The 8,288-nt window shown below is 35.5% G+C and overlaps 1 pseudogene; it reads right to left on the reverse strand.

Annotated features, from left to right (window-relative positions):
* Positions 1-552: 552 nt before the first annotated feature.
* The window catches only part of LOC114030731, a 23,763-nt pseudogene continuing 16,027 nt past the window's right edge, over positions 553-8,288 (reverse strand).

Raw genomic sequence — 8,288 nt, forward strand, 5'->3', positions numbered from 1 at the left:
AGGTCATGTACTCAAATAATATGTTCTATCAGAGTAAACAGTATTTACACATTACATAAAATATATGCGAGGACTATATCATCCAAGAATAGAATCAAGAAAGGCTTCATTTCCAGGGGGCAGATGAATTGATTTTTATTTATTTTTAAAGAATAAAACACTTCTTTAGTACAGTAGACATCTTAAGAGTCACAACTGTAATCTGTGGTGTTCTCAAAGATTAGACCTGGATTTGATTGGAATAAAGGAGAATGGGGAATCATTGACAGTATACTACCATACAAGAGCCAAGAAACATACCCTCAAGAACAGCAAAGCAAGAGGGATTCTAATCATAATTATCATTCACTGAATTCTCTTTCATAAAGGAGGAGAAGCCTTTCATTTTGTTATTTAGGAGAGAACAAAGCTAACTTTTAAGCACATGTATCACCAAATCACAAATCTTCAAGGCTCTACTATTGTGTTTCAGTGAAGTATTCCTTAGAAATGCTGTTCAATGAAAAATCAAAAGATATAAGTGAAAAATGAGTGGCACTTAAGGAAAAATTGTTACTCTTGCTTAATCTCATCCATCAGATCTATCTCTATTTCTTCATTGCTTAGTTTATTTAAGCTGTATTAGAGATGAACAATGTTCTCGGCTGTGACCACCACTACATGGAGTCCGTGAGTATCTTTACCTAATTGGCAGCCTACTGCAGACAATACCACCATGTTGAGGTCATTGCAGAATCCACCAGCATTCCTGTGGTAGTGTCCAGAGCATACAGCTTTAATGCCTGAATTGGTGAACTTATCCACTAACTCTTGGTGACAGGATTACTTATGTTGAAGTAATCATCTTCTTCATTGGAAGTTTTGAGGAAAAAAGGGATGTGGCAGAATACAACAGCATACTTACACATCCTTTGTTTCGCCATTGCTAGCTGGGTGTCAAGCCATTGGTCTTGGACCTGTTCCAAGTTGGAGCACTTAGAGGAATCAACATATAATTGTGAATTCAGGACAAGAAAAAGCACTCCTCCAACCTAGAAGCTGAAATAGTCATCTGCCCAAGTAAAGCAATACTCATCTATAGCTTCTGATGTAGGAGCATTACCAATGTCATAGTTTCCACTGACAAATACCAATGGGATTTCTTTGTCAACATCCTTAAAAACTCTTTAAATCCTTTGTTTAATTAGGTCTCCATGGAGTTCCAGGCATAGCATGTATGAGATCACCACAAAGAACAAAGAATTTAGGCTTTGAATTGAGCTTGTTAATAGCTTGGACAGCTTGCTCAGTTAATCTGATCTCCTCTTTCCATTCATCACCACAATTATGACAGTCACCAAGTGCCCAGGCTTTCATCAATCCAAATTGTGGATCTGCTACCAGGATGAAGTAGAAAGGGGATTTCCAAAGAAGCTCTTCTTCAAGGAAAGCATCTAGTGTCCTGCCCTGGGCTCTGAGGAAAATGTCCCTCTCCTCCTCTGGTATATCTGTTACACCAGAGTAGAGTCTGAGTTGTTGGGAAAGATATGGAGCACTGAACTAAACTGTCTGGACTCAGAGCCCTTTGCTCAGTGAAGAACAAAGTGATTTTTAAAGAAGGATAGGCATTCTAAGAGATTAAGGTAAGGAGTGGTTATATATGAAAACAAGAAAATGAACGCAAGTGAAGACAAGACCATTCAAAGGAATGAAGATGGGATATGAGGGAGAATTATGAATTAGGAAGAGGAAGAAGGTCAGTTTGGGGTTATGAGAAAGGGAATAGTTTGTAATTAACCAGAAAGATAAACTGGAAATAGGCTGCAGAGGTTTTTAAATGCCCAAAAGATAAATTTGTATTTGATGCTAGAGTGATGGGGAGTTATAGGAACTTATTGAGCAGGAATGTGCCCTGGTTAGACCTGTCGGTCCATCAGTCTACAGTCAACAAGCTTTTATTATGCATTGTGTATGTGTGCCAGGTGATAAGTTCTGGTGATAGAAAAAAAGGAAAATTAAAAATATGACGTTTTCTGTCATTTAAAGATCATCCTTTCCTATCCTTCTTAAGTCTCATTCCTTTTTCTACACTCTACATCCAACTACATAGGCCTTCTTGCAGTTCCTGAAACATATTATATTTGTACTGGTTATCCCTATACCTGGCATGGTCAGCTTCCTCACTTCTGCCTCTTAGTATTATTTGCAACCTTCATGGCTCATTTTAGAGCCCATCTTCAGCAGTCAGCTTTTCCCCATTTCTTTAGCCACTAATACTCTCTTTCAGATTAACTTCCATTTACTTCCAAGATATGTTCACCTGTATATATCTTGTATGTACCTGATTATTTACGTATTTTCTCCTTCATTAACATGTCCAGAACTCATTAACTTTTCCCCCAAACCCTCCCTTCTTCTGAATTTCACTATTACTGTTGAGAATACCAATTTCCTCCCTGCCAGAGGCCCATAAACTTGATATTATCATTGATTCCTCATTTTCACTTACCTTAAATACCTTATAACCACTTGCCTGTTATTCTGCAGTGCTTTTCTAACTGGTATCTCTACCTCAATTCTCTCCCCTCACCAATCCATTTTCCACTAAGGTTCCAAAGTAAGCTTTCTAAAATGTAAATCTTACCAAATCAAATCCACCCTCACTCCCACTCAATGATATTCTCTGTCATTTAAAGTTCTTTATAACCTCATCCCTTCCTATCCCTATTAAAGCTTACTCCCTTTCTTAAATTCTGTATCCAATTGAATTGTGATTTAAGTATGTTGATGAAAATATTTTGTGTTCAATAATTCAACTAATTCCTAAATCTACAAATCTGTATTCTCATCATATCCACAACAATTTATTTCATCCTCTACTGATAGCATGAGAGCTTTTGCCAAATAGCTGCAGAAGTCCATTGATCTGTCAATGTGTTAATTTTGTAAAAAAAAAAATAGATTGGGCTGGCATGCCCTATTCTTGGCAAAGTTGTTCTGACTCTTGTGATTTATACTTATTTTTCTAAATGCTCCTCAGTCATTACTCTAATCACATGGTTTAAAAATATGAGAGAAATCCAAGTTGAACTCACTGACTTGAAATAATTTAGGGTACTCTATCTTTTTTCCAGTTTTTAAAATTGAGAAAATATTTGTTCATCTCTAGTCCAAAGGTAATTCAGTTCAGTTGAACAAGCATTTACGAAGCACCTGCTATGTGCAAAGCCCTACGTTAAACACTGTGATATATAAAGAAACAAAACAAAACAAAAAAAGAAAAAAACAAAAACAAAAACAGCCTTTATCACCTAACTTATTTTTTCCTGAAGGAAAGCAACATGTACTTAAGTAAATGAATATAAAATGTATAGAAAGCAAATAAAAGTAATTTGAAGGTGATGAAAACACTGACTATTGATATCATCAAAAGCCTAGTAGTACCTATAGTAAAACTTGAAAGAGCCAAGGATTCTAAGGTCAGAGGTTAGGAAGATTGAAATTACATGAGTGAGGGACAGCCTATGCAAAAGCAGAGGTGAGAATTAGAAAGTCTCCTATGGATAATTGAAAGTGGATCATTTAAATTAGAATGAAGGGTTTATAAGAGGGAAAATGAGAAATAAGTCTGAAAAGATAAGCTCCAAGGAGATGAATTTGGATCTTAACCTAGTGGCAATGGAGGGCTACTTAAAGCTTCTTATCAGGGAAGTGACCTTTCATTCATTCAGTAAATATTTATTAAGCATCTACTGTGTGGCAGGCACTTGCTAAGTGTAGAGTATACAAAAAGAGGCAAAAGACAATCCCTGCCCACAAGGAGGTTACAATTTAATGCGGGTGACAACATGCAAGGAAATAAATGCAAAGCAAGCTAGGTATAGTATAAATAAAAAAAAACACAAATAAATAAAAGGGGGAAAGGATTGGAATTAAGAGGAGTTGGGGAATGCAGTAAGAGTACTTTGTTTTCTTTCCCCTTAATTACTTATTTACTTCTCCAACTTGCATCTGCTGCCCTGCCTGCTTTCAATTCCATGGAACAAGATACCAAGATACCTCTTAGTGTTCCAACCTCCTTTCCTGTGATGTCTTTACAACATTAGATTGTAAGTTCCCTGTGGGCAAGATCTGTCTTTCTTTTTATTAATTGTATCCCAATCACTTAGTGTAGTGCTTAGAAAGTCATTGGTGTGTAACAAATGCTTATTGGATTGGACCTTTCTTCAATGTCTCTTATTTGGCTATTTGCAAAGCAAAGAATCTGATCCTCTGTGGTACTTTGCATAGGAATTTTTCAAATGTCTGTCTTTTGTTTAACATGCATCTTTTTCTTTCTTGATTATGTGCAGGCAGAATTGCAAAGTAAGTCACCTTGAGTTGCTTTGCTTCTCAAAACACACTATCCCATTCCCTTCTGCAGTTTCTGGTGAGTGCAAAATAGTTTTGAGTTATTCATAATTCCTTTCCATTATATTTGAATGTCTTTCTCCTTGATTACTTACAGAATTTGTTGTTTGTCACTAGAATTATTAAATTTAACCATTATGTTATAGAGTTTAAAGCATAGAATTTTTTTTGTTTATTTTGTTTTGTTTTCTTCAGGTGATATGTAGGTTCTAAGGACTGACTTCATTTTTTGTGTTCAGAATTTCTGTTATTTCTTGCATTATGATGTTCTGGTTTTGTTTTGTTTTGTTTTTTGACTTGTCTGTTCTTCTGGGAAACCTATAGTCATTAAGTTGTCCCTTTATAACTTCAGTGTAAATAATATGGAATCAACTTTGGAACATACTTATAAAATATGTGCGTGTATGTGATGAGGTCTAAAGGTTTAGGGGTGCTGGGACCCCAAAATCATGGCATACGGATCTTACCCAAAATAATTTGACCCAAGCCTTCTTTTAGCCAGAGACAAGGTTTATTAAAGATCTTCCATATTAGCCAGACTTTAAAAGAATCTGATCATCTGTGAGCTATTAGCTATATTGTAAGAATCTGAGTAGTGGCTAGATTTTAAGAATCTGAGCGCTATCATGGGGACAAGATGGACCCTATATACAGAAAGACTGTGGGAGAGATCTAGGAGTGACCAAGTAGTATGTGGGGTCTATGAGGTAATAGAATGCCAGGGACCTGGACCACGTGGCCAAGGGAGAGTGGAGCCTAGCTAGGATTAAGGGTGGGAAGTGGTAGGGGGCCAGAGGGAGTTAAGACAATGGAGGGCTAGGCTAGGTTAAGGGTAACAGAATAGGGAGATTGGGCATGAAAGGCCAGTTGATGGGATTGTAGCCTCAGGTGAAAGCCAGAGATTTGGCCATGTGAGAAAGTCCAGGGTTTTTCCCTTCTGGGGGCCAGATCCCATCCCCATCATATATATGCATCATATATATGTACATATATAAAAATGTGTTTACATGGAAGTATCTTTCTCTCCTTTAGTATCCACATGCTGCTACAAGTCAGTTAGTCAATAAGGATTTATTAAGTACTTGTTATGTACTAAGCACTATGGGAAATGCTAAGGGTACAAAGAGAGGAAAAAAAGCCTTTGGTCTCAGAGATCTCACAATCCAATGGTGGAGACAACAAGCAAATACATACATACATACACACATATATATATATATATATATATATATATATATATATATATATACACATATATATAAGCAAACTATATACTGGATAATTAAGAAATAATTAACTGAGGGAAGGCACTGGAATTAAGAGGAATTGAGAAAGGCTTTCTGTGAATGGAGGTATTTAGGTATTACTTGAAGGAAGCTATGTAAGCCAGGAAGCAGAGATGAGGAGGGAGAACATTCCACATTCCAGGCTAAGGGACTGCCAGAGAAAATGGCCAGAACTGAGATATGGAATGTTTTCTTTGTGGAAAAATACAGAGGCCAGAGTTGAAGAGTCCATGGGAGGGTGTCATATAAGGTATAAGGAGACTGAAAAGGTAAAGAGAGGATTTTTTAAAAACTCAAAACAGAGGATTTTGTATTTGATCCTGGAAATGATAGGAAGATCCTGAAGTTTACTGATTATGGGGGAGGGGGTAAAATAGTTGAACCTGCTACTTGCTAGTTCAGTTATGCAGACTAAGCATTTACCTGAGCCAAGATAACAGCTACCTAGTCCACCCTAAGCCTCTGGAAAGATAAGGAGATACAGTTTTATACCTGTATAGCATTCATTAGTAACTAAATTATTAAGTAAAAGAGAAAGGCATTTTTTTCTGACTAAATAAAATAGTAGAAAAAAATTTTCTTAAACTTCAACTAACAAATTGTTAGTGCAACATTAATTGATAAATAAGATTTCTGTCAATAAATTAAAAATCCCCAGGTAAGGGAGGCAGATAGAAAGACCTGTTGACAGCTGTTGCCTGTCCAATTGGCTTAACTTGCCCAGAGTAATTATATTTGCAGAAATTCTTTACTTTCTGATAACAATTCTTACCTTGTTTTGTTTCATGGATTGTTTTATTAGTCCGGTGAAGCCTAGAGATTTCTCCTCAACATATTTTTTTGTTTGTTTTTTAATGCATAAGAATAAAATACATTGGATTACTAAGAAATCCAATTGTATTGAAATGTCATTTTTTAAAAATTTTAAATCATCTCATAGACATTGAGTTAAGAAATTCTGATTCAGGGTGTGCCAGTCCCTATGATTTTACATTACTATATTTTCTAATCCAGCAGACATTTATTAAATGCCTATGACTATGCCAGGCACTATACCAAGCACTGGGGATATAGTTACTAATAAAAAAAAAAAGACAGAACCTGCCCTCATAGAGCTTATAATTTAATGGTGGAGGGGGGAGAAATCACACATATTTACATTCATTACATTTACATTCTCTCACATTGTTCAATTATTATTGAGTTGCTCCACATGCACAGATATCTATGTCCATTTACTACATCTGCAACACATCATTACTTGAAGCCTTTCTCCCCTTTTTTCTTTTCTGTGAAAAGAAATTCTTACAACTCTTTCTTCCCTCAATTTTAAATTATTTGGCTTTAAATAATGATGAAGTTAATAAATAAATGTTCCTTTCATGAACCATTTCTTTTTTGGTTATGGGAACAATGGACAGAACTTTTATTTAATTAGTATAAGGAATTTCCCATGTGCAAACTCCACTCACTAATGTGAAAAATTCATCTGTATCTTACTGTCTCCAATAATTTAAAAAATATCTTAGGAATATATTTCAATATCACTCCTTTCTTTGTAATTCTATGTATTTCATTTTAAATATTAAAAAAAAATTATTCTGAGACATGTTTTACAAAACTACCGAAGGGATACATGTCACAAAAAGGAAAAGAAATTCCCTTGTAGAGAATTTCTTAAGGTCTTAAGAGGTTAATTGACTTGCCCAGGGACACACAGACTGCATGTATCACATACATAACTTGTCCCATGGTATTATCTGATTTCAAGCCAACCCTCTTTCTATTGCTGCCTACTAACTCTCTAAAAGCTGCTAAAATAGAATAAAATAAAAGTTGAAAAAACTTATTTCACCACATTTTTCTCCTCTGGGGGAAATCACTACTTGTGTAACATAGAACAGATAGTGACCTTTCCCCTTATTAGTTGCCTTGAAGCAGAGACAGAATAATCATTTTAATCATTTATCTGATACATTATAGTGGACATTCTCTCTTTCCAGTACAAGTTGGACTATTTTTTTTAAAGGAAAAACTGCTTATGCTCCTCTGTCTCTGTCCCCAATATTCTGAAAATCAATTTATCTTATATACTGGTATTGCCTATAAGATTGGAAAGCAGATCAATTTTTTACTGCCTAAGGTGATATCTGTTTTGTTTTTAGGGATTCATATAGAATCTGGACTTGTTTTCTCATTGTTAGAGTCAACTCTCTATGAGAAGAAATTCCCTCTACTAATACAGGCCAGCACTTTCTTTTTAATATATAGCCTTAAGTATTCTTTGTCACTATTATCATCATCATAGCTAGTATTCATGTAGTGCTTTTTAACAACAATATTGTGAGGTAGATACTGTTATTATCCTCATTTTAAAAGGCAATGAAACATGCCAAAAGGGAATAAGGGACTTGCCCAGTGACACAGATAATATGTGTCAGAAGTGAAACTTGAACCTGAGACTTCCTCCCTTTTAGAACTACACCACATTGCTTCTGTATAATCACTTCAACTACTATAGAATTCCTTAAAAAATTATGGTAGTTTGTGTCAATGTAGTTTTCTTTATTTTCGTGTGTGTGTGTGTGTGTGTGTGTGTGTGTGTGTGTGTGT

This window comes from Vombatus ursinus, unplaced genomic scaffold (assembly GCF_900497805.2).
Source record: "Vombatus ursinus unplaced genomic scaffold, bare-nosed wombat genome assembly UNPS02014987.1, whole genome shotgun sequence".
NCBI classification, from domain to species: domain Eukaryota; kingdom Metazoa; phylum Chordata; class Mammalia; order Diprotodontia; family Vombatidae; genus Vombatus; species Vombatus ursinus.